The following is a 23580-nucleotide window of genomic DNA, read 5'->3' as shown; positions in this document are numbered from 1 at the left end:
GGTTATCAATTGCAGCGTGGCAGGCTGGGACCTACACAAAGTCCTAGTCGACAACGGCAGTCAGGCGGACATCATATTCCTCCACGCCTTCGACCGCATGGGCATAAGCCACAGCCTGCTCAAGCCTTCGGACAACCCGTTGTATGGCTTCGGCGGCAAGGGCACCTTTCCCGTCGGCAAAATAGAGTTGCCCCTCTCCTTCGGTGTAGCACCCAATGCCCGAAGTGAGCAAGTAACTTTCGATATCATGGATATGGTATATCCATACAACGCCATCATGGGCCGGGGCTCCATCAATAAGTTCGAAGTCGCCATTCACGGACTGTACCTATGTATGAAGATACCAGGTCCGCTAGGCGCCATTACGGTCTACGGCAACCAGCAGACGGCGCGCAACATAGAGCGGGACTTCGTGCCCAGTCAGAGAAACGTGCACTGCCTCACGGCCCAGCGCGAGCTCCCTGCGCCCGCCAGCTCAACCGACAAACAGCACGACAAGGCACAGCTGTAGAGCCACGACGGGACCAAGACTGTCCCCCTCGATCAGGCCACGCCCAAGCAGACAGTCATTATCAGCGAAGACCTCACCTCGCATGAAGAAGAGAGACTCCTCTGCTGCCTATCCAAGAATAAAGATGTCTTCGCCTGGTCCGCCCTCGACCTGGTCGGAGTCAGCCGATCCATAATTGAGCACAGCTTGGGAATTGACCCTTCGGTGCGACCAAAAAAGCAGAGGCTTCGCAAAATGTCCGACGAAAAGACAGAGGCCGCCAAGGCGGAGGTGCACCGCCTCCTAGAGGCTAAATTCATCGAGCCAGTGGCTTACCCCACGTGGCTCTCCAATGTTGTAATGGTGCAGAAAAAAAGCGGGAAATGGCGAATGTGCATAGACTTCACCAGTCTCAACAAGGCCTGCCCAAAGGACAATTTCCCATTGCCGCGGATCGACAAAATAGTCGATAGCGCAGCCGGATGCGAGGTCATGTCACTCCTCGACTGCTTCTCCGGTTACCACCAGATATACATGAAGGAGGAAGACAAGGCTAGCACCAGCTTTATAACACCCTTCGGCACATATTGCTTCATCAGAATGCCGGAGGGACTCAAGAACGCCGGGTCCACCTTCTCCAGACTCACCAAAACAGTACTCGAAGGGCAGGTTGGCAGAAATATATTTACATATGTGGACGACATCGTCGTCGCCAGCAAGAACAAGGAAGACCATCTCGCCGACCTCGCCGAGACATTCGCGAACATGCGAGACGCACGACTCCGCCTAAACCCGGAAAAGTGCGTCTTTGGTGTTCGCCAGGGCAAAATATTGGGCTACCTGGTATCACACCGCGGCATCGAGGCCAACCCAACCAAGATCCAGGCCATCGTAGACATGTCGCCTCCGCAGTCCGCCAGGGACGTCCAGCGTCTGACGGTCAGATTGGCCGCTCTCAACAGATTCATCTCCAGGTCCGCCGAGCGAAGCCTCCCTTTCCTCAAAACACTCCGCGGTGCAAAGGACTTCGCCTGGGGACCAGAGCAGGCAGCGGCCTTTGCCTCACTAAAACAGTACCTGTCGGAGCTGGCCATCCTCACAAGCCCCGACTCCTCGCTCCCCCTATTGCTCTACGTCGCAGCTTCGCCGCATGCTGTCAGCGCGGCACTAGTGCAGGAGCAGACAGTTGAGGGCGTGGTCAGGTAGTGCCCTGTTTACTATGTCTCCGAGGTACTGACACCGTCCAAGTGCAACATGACAGAGCTGGAGAAGATTGCCTACGCAGTCGTTATGTCTTCGCGCAAACTGCGCCACTACTTTGAAGCATTCAAGGTCCGAGTCACCTCAGACAGGGGACTCGACGAATTATTCAGAAACCCGGAGGCATCAGTGAGGATTGCCAAGTGGGCAGCCGAACTATCCGGCTACCACATCAGCTTCGAGCCCAGGACAGCCATCAAGTCACAAGTCCTGGCAGACTTCGTCGTCGACTGGACTGGGCCAATAACTCAACCAGGCCTGTCCACAGAGAAGGTTTGGACGATCCATTGCGACGGCGCATGGTGCCATGCGGGGGCAGGCATCGCTACAGTCGTCACCTCGCCAGCCGGGGTCAAGCACAGATATGCAGCACGCCTCAGCTTCGCTCTGGAATCCGACAGATGCACAAACAATATAGCAGAATATGAAGCAGTCATCCTCGGCCTCCGCAAGCTAAGGGCCCTTGGAGTCACCACTTGTATCATCAAAACAGACTCCAAGATAGTTGCCGGCCAGGTCGAGAAAGACTACGCAGCAAAGGACCCCACACTTATGCAATACCTCGCGGCCATCCGAAGTCTCGAGAGACAATTCAAGGGATTCACCTTGCAGCATGTGGATAGGGCCAAGAACGAGGAGGCCGACGCATTGGCCAAGGCCGCCGCCAGGGGCGAGTCCTTGCCCTCCGACGTGTTCTTTCATACCATCGGCACGCCAGCCGTCCGGAGCCCCGAAGGGCTCCAAATAACTAATGACAGCGAGGGCCACCGCATAGTCAACCTAATCATGACCGAGGACTGGCGGGCACCAATAACCCTGTTCCTACAGGGGTACTATCATCCAACCGACGTCAGCGAGGCCAAGCGCCTCAGACATCGAAGCCGGGACTTCGCACTGATTGAAGGCCAACTCTACAAGAAAGGGGGTCAGTCAGCCAATGCTTAAGTGCGTCACCGAAACCGAAGGCATGCAGATCCTACGAGAAGTCCACAGTGGCACGTGCGGCTCACACGCAGGGCCAAGGGCACTAGCTGCCAAGGTGATCCGCCAGGGCTTTTACTGGCCCGCAATGATCTGCGCCGCAAATCGGGTCACAAGGTCCAGCGAAGTCTGCCAGAAGTTTTCTCCTCAGTCAGGCAGCCCCTCGCAGTATACAAAGCTGATCGCCCATACATGGCCTCTCCAGCGCTGGGGCCTGGACATTGTCGGGCCCCTACCCACCGCTCAGGGGAACCTTAAGTTCGCCTTCGTCGCCGTCGAGTACTTCACCAAATGGATCGAGGCGAGGGTTGTTTCCACAGTAACATCAAAGACTGCCCAAAAATTCTTCTGGCAAAACATTGTTTGCCGCTTCGGAGTACCGTCCGAACTAACAGTGGACAACGGCAAGCAGTTTGACAGCCAAGACTTCAAGGATTTTTGTTTCTCCATTGGCACCAAGCTTGCCTTCGCCTCAGTTTATCATCCGCAGTCCAACGGGGTCGTGGAACGCGCTAATGGGAAAATCTTCACAGCTGTCAAGAAGATGCTCCTTGATGAAAAAAAGGGCAGATGGACCGATTTGTTACCTGAGACAGTCTGGGCACTAAACACGACTGAATGCAGGGCGACTGGGTTTACTCCCTTCCGCCTTCTATACGGATCGGAGGCCATGACCCCGCAAGAAATAAAGCATGGGTCCCCACGAACAATTCCGTCAGCCGTCCCCGACGTGGACGAGCCAACTTCAAAGGATCTCATTGACGGAGACCGAGTCTTCGCCCTACAGGCCCTAAACAAATACCAAGCCCAGACCAAAGCATGGCGCGACCACACGGTCATCCCGAGGGAGTTCAGCGAAGGGGACCTCGTACTCGTCCGAACAGCTCGGACGGAGTCCAAGGGCAAGCTGGAGCCCAAGTGGGAGGGCCCCTTTATAGTCAAGACAAAAGCTTCCCCCAGCGCTTACAGGCTCACAACGCCAAACGGCGAGGACCTGGAGCACTCCTGGAACATCGACAACCTCCGCAAATTTTTTGTTTGACTCATCAGGGCTGATTTCGCCCTTGTAATTCGCAAAAAATAATCTTGTATCGGCCCGCACTCTTTTCCTCCCGAGGGGTGAGGTTTTTAACGAGGCGGAGCCATGTAATATATGTGTGAAAAATCCCCCGCAAAAACATGCGTCGAAAAAAGACCGCGACGACGGTCTTCGACATTCGACCAATACGAGGTCACCGCGAGGCTAAGCGCTAGCCACCCTCGCGTGCGACAAATCCGCGTAGAAGTCGCCTAAGGGTGCAGCCGGACCAGCACAACAAGTGCGAAAAAACCAAAGTCTACCGCGAAGACTATCCACGCAGAAGTCGCCTAAGGGTGCAGCCGGACTAGCACAACAAGTGCGAAAAAACCAAAGTCTACCGCGAAGACTATCCACGCAGAAGTCGCCTAAGGGTGCAGCCGGACTAGCACAACAAGTGCGAAAAAACCAAAGTCTACCGCGAAGACTATCCGCGCAGAAGTCGCCTAAGGGTGCAGCCGGACTAGCACAACAAGTGCGAAAAAACCAAAGTCTACCGCGAAGACTATCCGCGCAGAAGTCGCCTAAGGGTGCAGCCGGACTAGCACAACAAGTGCAAAAAAACCGAAGTCTACCGCGAAGACTATCCGCGCAGAAGTCGCCTAAGGGTGCAGCCGGACTAGCACAACAAGTGTGAAAAAACCAAAGTCTACCGCGAAGACTATCCGCGCAGAAGTCGCCTAAGGGTGCAGCCGGACTAGCACAACAAAAGCAGAAACGACAAACATCAAACCGTCCGCGCCAAGACCGACTATAATTGCACCAGCACAGCACAACAAAACACACCAGACAAAGTACACAACGCCTTCGCAGGCATAGACAAGCGAGGGCACACAACTTCATCATACAAGCCTTTACACATATACAAGCGAGGGCATCACACTCTACATCGGCTCAACCTTAGGAATAATTCCCATCTCCCTATAATTAAATAACATTATCCTAAGCTCCTCACCCGCAAAAAGACTTCGCAGCTCCCCTTCACCTGTACTCGCGGCGGCCGGCAAAGACAACAGTTCCTGCCGACCAGCCCTATTCATACGAAGCCGAGCCCCCTCCGCCCCACTAACCCTACGCTTCGCAACCGCCCTTCGTCGATGGCGCCCGGTGCTAGGACCTGGCGCATCTTGTGCGTCCGCGGCGTGTGGCGAAGCCTCCGCCGCAGCCACATCCAAGGCCGCAAAATAGTCCAAGTCCTCCTCCGACGACTCCTCAGTCCACTCAACCGAGCTCCCAGAGTCAGCAAAATAAAAAAACTCAGATGCAGATCCACCACATTCATTACCATCTTCCGCGGTCGAAGCCGCCAAAAATTTAGTAGTGGCGGTTGCGTGCGCAGGCCCAAAATCTTGAACCTGCGCAGCAACCAAAATTCAGCAACATATCCAAAATTCCCCAACCCTCTACACCCACTACGCCACCTGCGAAGGCCCTGACGCTGCGGGAGCCTCCGCCGTCGGCTCCGCCGTTGCTTCCGCTGTTGTTTCCGCCACCACCGTCGCGGGATCTTCAGCACTCGGCGCAGCAGCTGCGGGGGCATCAGGCGCGCCTTCGGCGACCTTTGGGGGCAGGTCTTCGCCGGCCGCAGCGGATGCGGGGGCATCCGGTGCGTCTTCCGCAGTATCCGGGGCCGGCTCCAGGGCGACCCCAGACACGGCCTCCGCCGGTGTCACACCCGGTTTTAGAAGGCAAACCGAATGCGAACCATGTACGTGCCAGGATCAGTTATTCACGTACACAGCAGTTACATAATATGGACATCATCACACAGTGCTCAAAATAGTATTAATAAGGGAAATAGTCGATTACATCATACGTCTGAGACGTCCATATAAGTCTTACAATAAATCAAAGTGCGGAAAAGAAACGTAGATAACCGCGGCCTTCACAGGCAGCCGACTGGGGGTTGCCGCTAACCCACACCTAGAACTCGTCGTAGTCTTGGAACTCCTGGAAGTCTCCTTCCACAGCTTCATCTTCGCCTGAGCAGTGGTTGCAATGCTGACAACCTGGGGGGGGGGGGTTTGGTGTGTAGAGCAAGGGTGAGAACACATCAACATACTCAGCAAGTATCCTGTTTGGCTGTAGTGGACTAGCTTTATGTGGGGATAAGTCAAGCAGTTGCTTTTAGTTGGTCAGGTTATTACTTACTAGTAGAAAGCCAGGTTTTAACATTAACCCAAGTTATTAGCCCAATGTATCCTTTCCAAACGGAAAGAATACCACTTACCAATACCATAATCGTAATCAGAACCATCAATCTCATTGTCACCTGTACCAAAGTATCTCTGATCAAGTATCACTAATCTCTGGAGCTCCCTTGGCCGCTCATAACCGCGAGCACGGCTGATATATCAGTTTCATAACACTCTGCAGAGGTTGTGCACTTTACCCACAAGCCGTGATTCCCTCTCTGGCCCGGGCTTGCAAGACCCTTATTCACTCCCGAGGTGAATGGCCAAGGATTCACTACGAAGCCTTTACAAAGATTCCCCGGGGCTGTAGCCACCCGTTAGGTTTCCTAAATGTACCGCACTCCTCCCCAAGGGACAAATCAACCTTGGCAGAGCGAGCCGCATACACCGAGCCCCATTGACGGCACGACGGCGAAGCGAACTACACCCCGGATCCTCTAATTATTCAGCTAAGGGCACCCCACTCCACCCTCATGGTTGCACTGTTTTCCCGGGCGGTCATCCATTGAACAGGTCCTTACGGAGAGGCACTCGAGAAACCGCTCGAGTCCCCTTAAATGCCACAAGTATAATCATAAATAAGAATGGGAAAACAGCGTATCATATATAACCACATCATGTTCATTGATTAAAGTTGAGCAATAGCATCAAACTAAGCAGTAATAATCCGACCCAAATAGGTAAACAAGGACATGGATAACAAAAAGCTAGTCAATCCTTAGGTATAAATGTGTGATGCGGGAGGTGAATTAAAGAATGATTAGGACAGAGATAGGTCAAAGGACACTTGCCTCCACCAACCGACTGCTGCTCAGGGGCTTCTCCTGCGAATTCCTCGGGCTCTTCGACCGGATCGTTCTCTATGCGAGCGCAAACATACATACATCCATCCACATATTTAATACAAAAGAACAGTACACCATACAAGGGAACAAATAAAGCGAATATGCATCAAGTATGACATTTGACATTGCATTTGTTATGGTTAGAAAGAAACGGGAAAAGGGTCTCGCAGGGGGGTTAAAGTTTATGCACTAATGATTAGTTAAATTATGCACTCTAGTTTCAATAGGTTCCTAACAAAAGAATTCTGTTATATGCACTAGTGGGAACCTAATCATTTTAAGTTGATTAACATTGCACGAGATAAACAATTAACTAAATGAATCAACTAGCGCAACGAAATTCTAAATTAAACTTCTCATTTCCATAGCATGAACCATGATTAGTCTACCCAAAATAAGGTAATTATGATCACAGAAAGTAAATAAAATAAAATAAAAAAAAATAAAAAAAACAGGGGGGGCGGTTGAACCGGCCCTAGGGCGGTTGAACCGGCCCTAGGCTGGGCGGCCGAGCTGGGGGCTGGCGCGGGCGCGGGCAGCCGAGCTGGGGGCCGGGGCGGCCGAGCTGGCCCGGTTGAACCGGCCGGCCAGGCGGGCGCGCGGGGGGGGGGGGGGGGGGGGGGGTCGGGCTGGCGCGCGGCCGAGTCGGCCAGGCGCGCGGCCAGGCGCGCGGCCGGGGCGCGGGCCGGGGGGCGGCTGGGGCTGGCCGGGGGCCAGGGCGGCGCGGCAGCGGCCGGCTGGGGGCGCGGCCAGGGCGCGGGCTGCCGAGGAGAGAGGAGGGGAGAGGGGAGAGGGAGGGAGGAGGGAGAGAGGGAGGAGGGGGGCTCACCGGCGGGGGCGGCCGACGGCGGGGAGCGGCGGCCGAGCGCTAGGGCAGGGCGGCGGTTGGGCAGGGGGTAGGGGCGGCGCTAGGGAGAGAGAGAGGGAAAATGAGAGGGAGAGGGAGAGGGTTTGGGGAAAAAAAAGGGGGATGGGGGGGGCGGTTGGGCCTGCCAAGGCCCAAGAGGGGGGGGCGCGCAGGGGGCTTGGGCCGGCCAAGGGGCGGCTGGGCCGACCAAGGAGCCCATGGCGCGGGAGAGAGGGAAAGGGGAAGAGGGAGAGAGAAAGAAAGAGAAAGAAAAAGAAAAGATTATTTCCCTGTTTTCGAAATCCGATCTTCCTAGATGAATGCATTTGCACTTTCAAACAATCAAAGAATGCATAGCTCGGCATGGTGCATCAAACAACATAAAGTATTTTTTTAGAGTTTTTCTTTACACGGGAATTCCAAACCGAATCCCGCTAGCTTTGGAAAAAGTCAAGGTTTAGCGAGGGAAAAAAAAGAAAAAGAAAAGGTAACGCCCGAATTTTGGCGAGTAAAGAAAAGAAAAAATTCAACTGCAAAATTCGGGGCGTTACAAACCTATCCCCCTTAAAAGAATCTCGCCCTCGAGATTCAGGGCTGGCTAGCAAAGAGCTCTGGGTACTTGGCCACTAGATCATCTTCACGCTCCCAGGTTGCTTCTTCCTCAGAGTGGTGATTCCATCTGACTTTGCACATTCTGATGGTCTTCCTTCGGGTGACTCTGTCTGCAATCTCAAGGATCTGAGCTGGCTTCTCAACATAGGTCAAGTCCTCCTGGACCTCAAGACCTTCCACTGGCAACTGCTCTTCTGGCACACGCAAGCACTTCTTCAACTGAGACACATGAAAGACATCATGCACAGCAGACAAATTCTCTGGCAGGCTGAGCTGATAAGCCACTTCTCCACGCTTTGAGAGGATCTGGTACGGACCAATGTAGCGGGGTGCTAGCTTGCCTTTCACTCCAAATCTTCTGACTCCTCTGATCGGTGACACTTTCAGATAGACAAAATCTCCGACTTCAAAACTCAGCTCTCTTCTTCTTGTGTCTGCATAGCTTCGCTGCCTCGATTGCGCTATCTTCAGATTCTCTCGGACCATCTTGATGTTCTCTTCGGCTTCAAGCAGAATGTCTGGCCCAAACACTTGCTTCTCTCCAGGCTGATCCCATTGCAACGGAGTTCTACAACTCCTTCCATAAAGCGCCTGAAACGGTGACATCTTCAAACTGGCCTGGTAACTGTTGTTATAGGAAAACTCTGCATAAGGCAACCGCTTGTCCCATCCGGACTGATCTTGCAACGCACAGGCTCTCAACATATCTTCGAGAATTTGATTGGTCCTTTCAGTCTGGCCATCTGTCTGCGGGTGATAAGCTGAACTGAAATTCAGATGTGTGCCCAAGGCTTCATGCAACTGCTGCCAGAAATGAGAGGTGAACTGCGTTCCTCTGTCTGACACTATCTTCTTTGGCACACCATGAAGACAAACGATCCGAGACATATACAACTCTGCCAATACTGCACTGTTGTAGCTGGTCTTGACAGGTATGAAGTGGGCTGACTTGGTCAAACGGTCCACCACTACCCAAATAGAATCGTAGCCGGCTCGAGTGCGAGGCAATCCGACTATGAAATCCATACCAATTTCATCCCATTTCCACTGAGGGATCTGCAACGGTTGCAACAATCCAGCTGGTCTCTGGTGCTCTGCCTTAATTCTTCGACAACTATCGCACTTAGCCACATGCTCTGCGATTTCCCTCTTCATTCCGTACCACCAGAATTTCTTCTTCAGATCCTGATACATCTTCTCACTACCAGGGTGAATCGAATAGGCTGTCTCATGAGCTTCCTTGAGGATCAACTCTCGAATAGACTGGACATTGGGAACACATAAGCGGTCTTTGAACCATATCACGCCTTCAGCATCTTCTCGAAAATCTTTGCCTCTGCCATCTAGAATCAGTCGCCGGATCTCACTGATTTTCTCATCATTCTTCTGCGCTTCTTTGATTTCGCGCTCCAAGGTAGGTTCCAACTCAACTGTAACTCCTCGCGAATTGTTCAGAAATCCGAGACTCAACCTGTCAAACTCTTTGGCCAACTCATAAGGCATCGGACGAGCGACCATCAGATTGACTTGACTCTTTCTGCTCAAAGCATCTGCCACTACGTTTGCTTTGCCTGGATGGTAATGAATCTCCAACTCATAGTCTTTGATCAACTCTAACCATCTTCGCTGCCTCATGTTCAACTCTGACTGAGTGAATATGTATTTCAGACTCTTGTGGTCTGTGTAAACATCGCATTTCTGTCCATACAGATAGTGCCTCCATGTCTTCAGTGCGTGAACCACTGCTGCCAACTCTAGATCATGGATTGGGTAGTTCTTCTCATGAACCTTCAACTGTCGAGACGTGTAAGCCACAACTCTTCCCTCTTGCATCAACACACATCCCAAACCTGTGTAACAAGCATCACAATACACCGAGAAGGGCTTGTGCACATCAGGCAAGATTAGGACAGGCGATGTAGTCAACTTCTCTTTCAGCGCTTCAAAGGCCTCTTGACATTTCTGGGTCCATTTGAACTCAACCTTGTTGCCTAGCAACGCTGTCATTGGCTTCGCAATCTTCGAAAACCCTTCAATGAATCGCCGATAGTATCCGGCCATTCCAATGAAGCTCTTGATTCCTCGAGCATCCGTTGGCGCTTTCCAGTTCAGAATGTCTGCCACTTTCTTCGGATCCACAGCCAATCCTTCCTTGTTGATTATGTGACCCAAGAACAGGACTTCGTTGATCCAGAACTCACACTTGCTCAACTTTGCGTACAACTGGTGCTCTCGCAATCTCTGCAATACCATCCTCAAATGATCTGCGTGCTCTTCTTCGCTTTGGGAATAAATCAGAATGTCATCAATGAATACCACCACAAACTTATCAAGGTAATCCATGAATACACTGTTCATCAGATTCATGAAGAACGCTGGTGCATTGGTCAAACCAAAAGACATCACTGTGAACTCATACAAACCATACTTGGTAATGAATGCCGTCTTCGGAATGTCCGAAGGTCGGATCCTGAGCTGATGATAACCTGACCTCAGATCAATCTTGGAGAACACACTGGCTCCTCTCAACTGGTCGAACAGATCTTCTATTCTGGGCAAGGGATACTTGTTCTTGATCGTGACCTCATTCAAAGCTCGATAATCGATGCACATCCTCTTGGTGCCATCTTTCTTTTCCACAAATAAGACAGGGGCGGCCCAAGGCGAGGTGCTTGGCCGAATGTAACCTTTCTCTGACAGCTCATCAATCTGCTTCTTAAGCTCAACCAACTCTGGTCCAGATATTCTGTAAGCTCTCTTAAAGATGGGGGCGGTTCCAGGAAGAAGCTCTATGGCAAACTCAACTTTCCGCTCTGGTGGCATACCCGGTAAATCCTTTGGAAACACATCTGGGAATTCAGACACAACCTTGATACTCTCAATTGGATCTGCTTCACTGCTATCGACAGCCATCTGATAACAACTTCCTTTCTTCGGCTCAGGTGGGACTAACTCGGTCACCACTTCCTTTCCTAGTGGGGACACCAACTTGATTGTCCTTTTATCACAACTGATAACTGCCTGATACTTATCTAACCAATTCATCCCTAGGATGACATCTATTCCCTGAGTACCCATTACTATAAGGTTGGCGGGAAACGCTATCCCCCTTATTTCCACACTTATATTTAAACAAATGCTATCAGCTCGAATTCTACCACCAGCTGAGTCAATTTGAATGGGGGTTGACATGGTAGTAGTTGGAAGATTATGTGCTTCTACCCATGATGCAGTAATGAAAGAATGCGTTGCTCCAGTATCAAATAACACTTCTGCAATATGGGAGTCGACTGGGAACATACCTACTATCATGCCGGGGGTCTCCTGAACTGCTTCAGCCTCCAAGTGATTCAATCTTCCATGATTATAGCGCTGTTGAGGGCGGTTGCCTGCTCCAGGCTGAGACACATTCTGCTTTGCTGGGGCATTGGGGCCTGACTGCTGCTGGGCTGCCTTCTTCGGACATTGCATCACCCAATGGCCCTGCTCTCCACAGTGGAAACATGCCCTGTTTCCAACCTGAGCTGGTGCTGCCTGACTGTTCTGCTGGTTTGCTGGGGCAGGAAGACGGGGTGCTTGCTGATTCTGCCTTTGAAACTGACCTCCTGACTGATTGCTCTGACGGTTCTGGTACTGATGCTGAGGATACTGCCTTTGGAACTGCTGATGCTGCTGACGCTGCTGAGGTGGACGCTGGTTCTGCCTGAACTGCTGAGGTTGATTGCCTGAAAAACGAGGGCGGCTGCTGCTTCCAGGCTGGGGTCCACTGATCTTGCGCTTACGATCTTCCATCTCCTTACGCTTCCTTTCTGTCATGATCGCTCTATCAATCAGGTGCTGGAATGTCGGGAAGGTGTGATTCATCAGTTGATACTGCAGGGGGTCGACCAAGCCTCTCAGAAAACGGTATTGTCGCTTGGCGTCAGTGTTGACATCCTCAGGAGCATAGCGAGACAATTGCAGAAACCTGTCTCGATACTCACTGACAGATGATGACCCTTGCTTAAGGGCCAGGAACTCCTCCTTCTTCACTGTCATCAGACCTGCAGGCACGTGGTACTGACGAAAGCTACCTCTGAATTCTTCCCAGGTGATGGTGTCGGGGTTGGCATGGGTGGCGAGGTAAGACTCCCACCATGATTGGGCTGCTCCTCTCAACAGACGGGGACCATACAAGACTTTCTCCCTGTCATCACACTGAGCGGTATGCAACTCCCGCTCCACATTGCGCAGCCAATCTTCAGCATCCATGGGGTCAGAAGAGTGAGCGAACGTTGGGGGATGACCTCTCATGAATTCAGCACGCTTGTCTCTGGGCATCTGAGGCATCTGAGGCTGGGGTGGTGCTTGCTGCTGTTGCTGCTGCTGCTGCTGCTGAATGGCGGCCAGAGTCTGACCGATGGCCTGAACTGACTGAGTCTGCATCAGAAACATCTGCTCGATCGACATCGGGGGCGGGGGTGGCAGCTGCTGCTGGGGCACCTCCTCCTGTTGAGCGGCTCGCTCCTGCTGAGCACGCCTTCCTCCTCTACGCCTGTTCTCTGACATCTGCAGAATGCAACCACACATCAGAACTGATCTGGCAAATCTTGCAGCATAAGAAAAGAGAATAGAATTCTTCAACAGCACTGAACAGATGAGCATCTTCACTGATCTCCAACACAGACCACACAGCTTCTCAGATAAAGAGGAAAGGAGAATAATGGGTTTCCCAACTATATAACTAACTTTATTACCATAATATGTAAACCAAAATGCAGGGGATACCCACACTCTGGTGACAATCATTACAAAGATCCAAACCAAACATAGTTCATCATGACAAACATAAATGCACAGGATATAGCAAACTACCCTGTCTAACTAAGACTAACTAAGACCGAAACCAACGCTAAGACTGAAGCTTCTACGTATATATTTCGTATTAATTACAAGATCCAACTCTAACGATCTATGGCTCTAGAGTTATCTTGGTCTTGCAGGCGGGATTGCCATAAGACTGGTGTCCACGCTGAGGTGAGCGGTACGGGTGCTGAGTCCCGACGGGAGCGGGGGAACCACCATCCAGATGACGACGTTCCCGCGCTCAGCCCGCAGCAGGGCGATCTCAGCACGAGCCCTACTCAGCTCGTCTAATGCATGGTCCAGCTCCGTGTTTAGCACGGCGGCTAGGTTGACTGTGCTGCTCAACCTAGGATTGCCCTCACCGACAGGTGAGACAATCACGCCTCCTGTGCTGCCAGATGGACGGCGGGGGTAATACTTCAGGTCAAGACCGTCAGCTGCCCCACCGAAAACCGAGCAGTAGTGCGAAAGCGCACGCCGTGCAGCATCTTGCATGGCTGCCTCAGCTGAGTCCCGTTCAGAGATAGAATAGTGCTCTGAGCAGGCCTCTGCACCCTGGAGACTGTCCTCCGGGCAGCGCACCAAGCAAGTCGCCTCCCAGCGGTCCGGGTAGACCCCGCGACTATGCTGGTAGACCACACAGCGATACTCAACGGACCAAGTATGCCGGTCAAATGCCCGACGTAGCAGGGTGTCGAGCGCATCATGGAAGTGACACCCGCGAGCAGCGTCGCGAGTGATGGGTCGAGCAACCCATCCTTCCGGCTCAGGGTTAGCAGAGAAGTCGGTGTCGTGGCTCGAGCTGTCGTCGCCATCTCCGTCGTCTGGGTCTCCTCCAGCAGCTACTCCAGAAGCTGGGGCGCCCAGTGGTGGTGCAGGGGGCGCCTCCAGAGGAAGCACAGGAGAGCAGCTCCTCACAGACTCTATCTCCTGGTGGAGCGAGAAAGAAGAGCTCTGCTGCTCCTGTCGTCGACGTTCCTGCTCCTCACGCAGGCGGTGGTGTAGTCTCTCCAAGTGGCTGGACTGTCCGGCCACGGGACGGCGAAGCGGACGCTTAGCAAGGCGGGAGGGTAAGAAGGGGATGACGGACTTTCGTGCAGTGTGTCTAAGTCGAGCCATCTACAAAAGACATCGCAAGCAAAAGGGTGAGAACAGAATTAATATGACCAGCAAATAATGAATCATAAGTAAATGAAGGATTAGAATAAAACATGATTTTCAGCAAGGTATAATATATAGTAGAACATAGGTTTGGTCGGTATGACCAACTTTTGAAGGGATATCAAAGTCAAGGCAGAGACAGAGGTCTATAGTCCTTAGAACGACCATTCTACTCTAGGTTAGCGGTCCTACAGTCAGCACGGCTCTGATACCACTTATGTCACACCCGGTTTTAGAAGGCAAACCGAATGCGAACCATGTACGTGCCAGGATCAGTTATTCACGTACACAGCAGTTACATAATATGGACATCATCACACAGTGCTCAAAATAGTATTAATAAGGGAAATAGTCGATTACATCATACGTCTGAGACGTCCATATAGGTCTTACAATAAATCAAAGTGCGGAAAAGAAACGTAGATAACCGCGGCCTTCACAGGCAGCCGACTGGGGGTTGCCGCTAACCCACACCTAGAACTCGTCGTAGTCTTGGAACTCCTGGAAGTCTCCTTCCACAGCTTCATCTTCGCCTGAGTAGTGGTTGCAATGCTGACAACCTGGGGGGGGGTTGGTGTGTAGAGCAAGGGTGAGTACACATCAACATACTCAGCAAGTATCATGTTTGGCTGTAGTGGACTAGCTTTATGTGGGGATAAGTCAAGCAGTTGCTTTTAGTTGGTCAGGTTATTACTTAATAGTAGAAAGCCAGGTTTTAACATTAACCCAAGTTATTAGCCCAATGTATCCTTTCCAAACGGAAAGAATACCACTTACCAATACCATAATCGTAATCAGAACCATCAATCTCATTGTCACCTGTACCAAAGTATCTCTGATCAAGTATCACTAATCTCTGGAGCTCCCTTGGCCGCTCATAACCGCGAGCACGGCTGATATATCAGTTTCATAACACTCTGCAGAGGTTGTGCACTTTACCCACAAGCCGTGATTCCCTCTCTGGCCCGGGCTTGCAAGACCCTTATTCACTCCCGAGGTGAATGGCCAAGGATTCACTACGAAGCCTTTACAAAGATTCCCCGGGGCTGTAGCCACCCGTTAGGTTTCCTAAATGTACCGCACTCCTCCCCAAGGGACAAATCAACCTTGGCAGAGCGAGCCGCATACACCGAGCCCCATTGACGGCACGACGGCGAAGCGAACTACACCCCGGATCCTCTAATTATTCAGCTAAGGGCACCCCATTCCACCCTCATGGTTGCACTGTTTTCCCGGGCGGTCATCCATTGAACAGGTCCTTACGGAGAGGCACTCGAGAAACCGCTCGAGTCCCCTTAAATGCCACAAGTATAATCATAAATAAGAACGGGAAAACAGCGTATCATAGATAACCACATCATGTTCATTGATTAAAGTTGAGCAATAGCATCAAACTAAGCAGTAATAATCCGACCCAAATAGGTAAACAAGGACATGGATAACAAAAAGCTAGTCAATCCTTAGGTATAAATGTGTGATGCGGGAGGTGAATTAAAGAATGATTAGGACAGAGATAGGTCAAAGGACACTTGCCTCCACCAACCGACTGCTGTTCAGGGGCTTCTCCTGCGAATTCCTCGGGCTCTTCGACCGGATCGTTCTCTATGCGAGCGCAAACATACATACATCCATCCACATATTTAATACAAAAGAACAGTACACCATACAAGGGAACAAATAAAGCGAATATGCATCAAGTATGACATTTGACATTGCATTTGTTATGGTTAGAAAGAAACGGGAAAAGGGTCTCGCAGGGGGGTTAAAGTTTATGCACTAATGATTAGTTAAATTATGCACTCTAGTTTCAATAGGTTCCTAACAAAAGAATTCTGTTATATGCACTAGTGGGAACCTAATCATTTTAAGTTGATTAACATTGCACGGGATAAACAATTAACTAAATGAATCAACTAGCGCAACGAAATTCTAAATTAAACTTCTCATTTCCATAGCATGAACCATGATTAGTCTACCCAAAATAAGGTAATTATGATCACAGAAAGTAAATAAAATAAAATAAAAAAAATTAAAAAAAAATGGGGGGGCGGTTGAACCGGCCCTAGGGCGGTTGAACCGGCCCTAGGCTGGGCGGCCGAGCTGGGGGCTGGCGCGGGCGCGGGCAGCCGAGCTGGGGGCCGGGGCGGCCGAGCTGGCCCGGTTGAACCGGCCGGCCAGGCGGGCGCGCGGGGGGGGGGGGGGGGGGGGGGTCGGGCTGGCAGGCGGCCGAGTCGGCCAGGCGCGCGGCCGGGGCGCGGGCCGGGGGGCGGCCGGGGTTGGCCAAGGGGCGGGCCGGGGCCGGCTGGGGCTGGCCGGGGGCCAGGGCGGCGCGGCAGCGGCCGGCTGGGGGCGCGGCCAGGGCGCGGGCTGCCGAGGAGAGAGGAGGGGAGAGGGGAGAGGGAGGGAGGAGGGAGAGAGGGAGGAGGGGGGGCTCACCGGCGGGGGCGGCCGACGGCGGGGAGCGGCGGCCGAGCGCTAGGGCAGGGCGGCGGTTGGGCAGGGGGTAGGGGCGGCGCTAGGGAGAGAGAGAGGGAAAATGAGAGGGAGAGGGAGAGGGTTTGGGGAAAAAAAGGGGGGATGGGGGGGCGGCTGGGCCTGCCAAGGCCCAAGAGGGGGGGCGCGCAGGGGGCTTGGGCCGGCCAAGGGGCGGCTGGGCCGACCAAGGAGCCCATGGCGCGGGAGAGAGGGAAAGGGGAAGAGGGAGAGAGAAAGAAAGAGAAAGAAAAAGAAAAGATTATTTCCCTGTTTTCGAAATCCGATCTTCCTAGATGAATGCATTTGCACTTTCAAACAATCAAAGAATGCATAGCTCGGCATGGTGCATCAAACAACATAAAGTATTTTTTTTAGAGTTTTTCTTTACACGGGAATTCCAAACCGAATCCCGCTAGCTTTGGAAAAAGTCAAGGTTTAGCGAGGGAAAAAAAAGAAAAAGAAAAGGTAACGCCCGAATTTTGGCGAGTAAAGAAAAGAAAAAATTCAACTGCAAAATTCGGGGCGTTACAGCCGGGGTCGGCTCTGGGTCAGCCAGCGCGTTGTTCAACGCTCCGAAGTCGTCCACCCGCTCGCCACGCGCCGCCTAAGACAAAACACACAAAATTAAGCAAACACACGCACAGCCCACATCCAACAAACGCCAAACAAACGAAAACGTTACCTGAGCCCTCGCCGTCGTGGCCCGCTCCCTGACCACCTCGCGACCATGCGGACCCCACATCCGGTCGTAGATGGCCCCGGCGGATTCCTTCACTACGGGGTCTTCAACCTTGTAGATATCTCGCTCAAAATCATCATCGGCCTGGTCGAAGACCTCGAAGTGCCGGCACCCTTCGCGGGAGAGCGCGTTCATCGCCCCCTCGCAGGTGACCAGGGAGGCGTACGACATGAACCCCTCCACGACAGTGGGGAGTGCCTGCAGCTCCTCCTGCACCCATTCCAGATAGTGAAGTCCGGGCTCTCGGTCCGGCACTTCGAAGTCACCGGTCCGCGCACCCAGCTCACGATATGTGTCCATAAGCTGCGTGCGCGTCCGTTCGGCCTCCGCTCGCGTCGCGGCCTCGGCCCGTTCCACGCGGCTCTCCAGGGCGATGAGCCGCTCCTGCAGCTGCTCGGCGCGCTCCCTGGCAAGATTGCCCTCCGCCCGTGCCAGATTGGCCTCCGCCTGCGCAGCCTGCGCGTTGACGAGGGCCTCGTTGGTCTCCCTCCTCTCCCCCGCCAATTGGCGCCGGAGGTCAGCCTTCTCTCCCTCCAGCGCGGCCACCTTGTCCACCAGCTTGCGGCACTTGCTGTCGGCGGCCGATTTCTCTCGGACGGCGTCAGTATGTTGTGTCCGAAGTCTCTCGACTTCGGCAGACACAACTGCCGTGAGGGCCCCCGACGTCGTGCGGTTGGCGAAGTCAGCCACCTGCACAACACACATAAGACCACGGCTCCAGCAAAAAAAAAACGAAGTCTGGCTCAGCGGACCTGACTTAGCGACTCTGCCACCTCCTTCAGCTGGCGGGACGCAGCGCCCGCCTCATCCCTGACAGCCGCGAGGGCCGCCACCTCACCTCTGGCGCCAATAGCCCCGCCCTTCGCCTTCGGCGCTGCGGCAGCCGTCGTTGTCGCCGCGGCAGGCGCAACTATAGCAAGTTGGCCCTCGTCCGACCCTGCGACGTATCAACGAATAAATAATAATAATAATAATAAAAGGAGCCAACGACTTACCACCAAGATAGTCCTCCACACTAATATCGGTGGCGAAGTCGGCGATACGCTTGCCTGCCGGCAGCAACTTCGCCGCCTTAGCGGCCTCCGGCACTCTGCTGGCCGGCGGCACTGCCTTCGTCGGTTTGGAGCCCCCGGCGCCTGTCGTCGCCTCCGGCGCTTTGCTAGACGCAGGGACGCCCAACTTCGCCGCCAGCGGCGGCTTGCCTCCACCGGCGGCCGCAGCTTTCGCAGATCCCCGCTGCCTCTTCGGCCTAGCTTCAACGAGCCTGACAACCGCCTGACGCTTTTGTGCCGCTCCCTGGCGATCCTTATCCATCACTGCCGACACAACAGCAGCAATATTCCGCCCGTAAGGAAAAACTCTCCACTCACGAACCATGCGAGATGTAAAAAGGTCCTCGCCAGCCGCGCGGGGGATAGGAACATTCCTAGGCCAGCAACCCCCGGTAACCCTCAGCATCCGAGCCGAAGACTCCCGGAGCTCGGGCGAAGACATCCTTCCCCCCAGGGGCGCGCACGTCCTCATCAACTCTCTAGCAGAAACCCCAAGTCCTCCCATAACAGTACCTAGTTTTCTCTTTTTAGAGGACGGGGCGGCCGCCGGCGCAGGGTCATCTCCAGTCTCCACCACCGGCTTCTTCCCACGGCGGTCCACATCGTCTTGACCAGGATAGCCGTCATACGGCAATTGATTTAATTCAAAAACCCTGTTCAAACGGTCATTCGACCCGCGGATATCAAAGCTGCGCTGGCCCTCTGTCCTCGGCACGTAACGTCCAACGAGCCGCACCGCCCCATCCTCGGCCTCACGCACAAAGGCGGCCGGGTCGCGGCTTTGTAGATTCAGCGCGAAGGCAGGACTTCGCACCACCCTTCCACCGTGAAAAGGCATCTGGCGAGGGCACACTTCGCCCAGCGCCCAGCCATGCGCCAAGGGCCACACCCCGTACGCCACAAACTCTTCAACCAAATCGCGCCCACTGCTCAGGCTGGCGGTGCACCGAAGGGCCCCTTCGTCCACATCCTCCTCTGCCACTTCAAAGGGCGGGTACGCTGAGTAAAAATGAGAACACATCTCGGACACGGGGAGTCCCTCATGGCCTTCGACGGTACCCTCAGCAACGTAAAACCAAAATTCATTCCAGTTGCCCCACTTGTTGCGGGCGCAAGGAACCAACTCGACCACCTGCATCGTGGTCTTGCCGGTCTTCGGCGTGAATGTGCAGGACCCAAACTAAGCAACTTCGTCTCCAATCATCCTCTTCTGCCAGTGCAAACAATAATACTTCGCAAAAACTTCGACCGATGGCTGTCCACCGTACGAAGTCGTCACCCAGACATACTTCGACAGAGCCACCACGACATTCGGTGTTAGCTGATGTATCTGAACGTTGAACCTGCGCAGGACTTCGTCAACAAATCGGTGCGCAGGCAAGCGGAGACCGGCGGCGAAGAATGCCTCGAAAACAACCAACTCGCCCTCCGGCTCGGGGACTTCCTCCGTCCCCGGGACACGAGCAACTCCGCCGCCGAAGTAACCCAACCGCTGCATATCTTGCACGCGGACCGACGACATCCGCGACACGCCAAAATCAACAGAATCGCCGGCGCGCAACTCCTCCGCCATCGAACTACTCAGCGTCCCCTCAGACGAGGCGGCGGCCGGCAGCGAGGGATCGGCCGGCGGCGTAGCGGCAACGGAAGAAGAGGAGGTCGGCATCGCTACGTACCGTCGACGGTGGCGGGCGGTCTGCTTCACTCGAGCCAGATCTCCGGCGAACAAGAGCACGACGGGCAGACGAGCAGCAAGACGGCGGGCGGCTAGGGTTTTCGCAGAGCGCGGAAAGTGAAGTTCGAAAAGCGCCGACCCCCGCCCCCTTTTATAGGCGGGGCACGGCTCTTCGGGAAACCTGCAATCCAACAGGGCGCGGCGCCTCGGGAAACCCGCAATCCAACAGTACGCCGTCAATCAACGGTCACATCAAAAACCCCCGCGGAACCACTTCGAGCGAGGGCAGCGTCTCCGCCATCTAGCGACGTCTTCGGCACCAGATGACTTTGTCGAACTGGTCCCTCGGAGGGCAAATGTTGGGGCGAAGGCAAAGACACCACCCTTCGCTCGAAGCCTTCGCTGCAGCCGCTGGTCTGACAGAGACATAACAGGTAGGGACACCCTTCGCTTGATCGGCACCAGACGAAGACCGGCGACGACGTCATCCCACAGTGCGGCCTCGTCCAGCTCAAAGGCCCACGTGCGATCTGGCCCACCGTAACGGGCCCTGCGTGGCCGCCGCGCGTTACGGGCCTAATTTGTAAAGGCATCCTTGTAATTACAGTCTGTAACCCCGCTTTATGGGAATATTCTGGGGATAACCTAGGTAGCTGAGGGCACATGCGTCCTTAGCACAAGGCGCTGGGCGCTCAGGTACCTATAAATACCCCCACACAGTGCCCGTGGGAGGGGAGAAAAAACAGAGCTATTACCCTCCAGCACGTAACCCTGTTTTCATCACTGTTCACCCTTGTTGGCCTCCTTGCAACTGAGAGCAAGGGCCAACACCAGGGCTCGGACTTGGGCTAAGCCCCGGAAGACGGCGAACTCCGCTCCGCCCGACCCAGGGCTCGGATTCGGGCTAAGCCCCGGAAGACGGCGAACTCCGCTCCGCCCGACCCAGGGCTCGGACTTGGGCTAAGCCCCGGAAGACGGCGAACTCCGCTTCGCCCGACCCAGGGCTCGGACTTGGGCTCAGCCCTAGAAGACGACGAACTCCGCTCCGCCCGACCCAGGGCTCGGACTTGGGCTCAGCCCCAGAAGACGACGAACTCCGCTTCGCCCGACCCTAGGGCTCGGACTCAGCTCTGGCCTCAGCCGACGGTCTCCGCCTCGCCTGACCCAGGGGCTCGGACTCGACCACAGCCACGGAAGATAGACTCGACCTCGACCTCGGAGGAGCCTCCACATCGCCCAACCTAGGGCGCGGACCGACCATGTCGACAAGAGGCGCCATCATTACCCTACCCCAAGCTGGCTCAGGCTACGGGGAACAAGACCGGCGTCCCGTCTGGCTCGATCCGCCAGATAGGCAATGATGGCGCCCCGCACGCTCCCTGACGACGGCAGCTCTCCGCCCCCTTACGGAAGCAAGAGGACGTCAGCAGGGACTCGACAGCCCCGACAGCTGTCCTTCCGCCAGGCTCCAGCGCTGCTCCGACGGCCACGACACCACACGAACCGGGTGCCAAAACCTCTCCGGCTGCCACGACGGCATGTACTTAGGGCGCTAGCTCTCCTCCGCTAGAAACGTAGCACTCTGCTACACCCCCCATTGTACACTTGGATCCTCTCCTTACGCCTATAAAAGGAAGGACCAGGGCCCTCTTACAGGGGGTTGGCCGCGCGGGGACGAGGACGGGACAGGCGCTCGCGTGAGGCCGCTCGCTCCCTCTCCCGCGTGGACGCTTGTAATCCCCTACTGCAAGCGCACCCGACCTGGGCGCGGGACGAACACGAAGGCCGCGGGATTTCCACCTCTCTCACGCCTGTCTCCGGCCACCTTTCTCTCCCCTTCGCGCTCGGCCTCGCGCCGACCCATCTGGACTGGGGCACACGACGACATTTCACTCGTCGACCTAGGGACCCCCCGGTCTCGAAACGCCGACAATATGAGACACATCCAGCTTTATCCCTTAAATCCGGGTGTGACAGCAAAGAACCCTTTGCCGATAAAATGTTTGCCAAGTATTCTTTGTCGAGTGTAAAATGGTCTTTGTTTAGTGTCTTAGACACTCGGCAAAGAACGCGATTCTGGTAATGTTTGTAGTAGTGTATAGTACAGGTACGATCCAATATAAGAGACATTTCAATATTCCCTTTATTTATGCTTCTATATTAATGTATAGAATCATAGAAGTACTCCCAAAATAGTATCTGTTGTAGCTCTTCATTTTTATATCTAAATTCAACTGTACGATAATGAATGTAGACACATATATAAAACACATGAATCAAATATTGTATGAATCCACTAAATAACCAAAACAAATTTTATTTTAAGACAGAGAGTATATGTTTTGGTAAACAAACTGCTTACCTCTTTAAATAATAAGGAACCTTCTCTCAAAATCCTCTTGTACATAATACATGCATGATCCAAGATAAGAGTAAGTTCAGGAGACTCTTTATATTACTTTATATCGAGAGAAATATAGATTTTAGGGCTAGTTTGGGAGCCACAAAACCGGAGAGGTTTGGAGGGGATAAAATTTCCTCCTTATTCAATTTTGAATGAGAAGGGGATTTTAGCCCCTCTAATCCACTTCGGGTTTTGGACTCTCAAATTAGCTCTTAGTGGGAAAATCCCTCCAATAACTTCTTCAACTAGATCTCTAAATTTTCCTTTCTTTATTTCTGGTTCCTCGCTTGTCAAAGATCGAAAGCAGAGCTAGCTCTCCAAACTGACAAAATAAGATATAAGAAAGTTGTCAAAGCATGAGGGATATAGAGCGATAATTATTAGAATGGTTCTCCGCCTCCCTCTCCAAATGAGGATTAAAGTGCGTTTATATTGGAGATTCTCTTAATCTACTAAACAATCATTATGTTATAGTCATTTTTTCTCTACTACTATAAAGCATCAGTTTCGACGATTATCTCGCGTCAAGAGTGAAGCGCGTAAGTATATTCCTCTCACCTATCATTACTTGCGCCGTTACTCCATAGATAGTCCGTGACCCCTATTAGTGGGACGTTATTCTAGAGATGGGTCGTGAGAACTACCTAAGCCCAACACAACATAAAGCCGCACGTAGCGTAACGCTCTCTTAGTACCACCCTGCTAGACAAAGATGAACGGGTGATCGAACAAGCTATAAAAAGAGGATCATGATCCTTTTCAACTCATACCTTTCTAGTCCTTTTGGCTAAAATAAAGTTTAATATTTGTTCTTGTGTGCCGTCGTAACACAAACATTGTACTAATAATCTTTATAAGTTTGTGTGTGCATTTATTCATATCTCTACTACTATAAAGCACCAGTTTTGATGGTCATCCTGC

Source organism: Zea mays, chromosome 10 (genome assembly GCF_902167145.1).
Source record: "Zea mays cultivar B73 chromosome 10, Zm-B73-REFERENCE-NAM-5.0, whole genome shotgun sequence".
In the NCBI taxonomy this organism is placed as follows: domain Eukaryota; kingdom Viridiplantae; phylum Streptophyta; class Magnoliopsida; order Poales; family Poaceae; genus Zea; species Zea mays.
Note: the sequence above shows the minus strand (reverse complement) of the source record.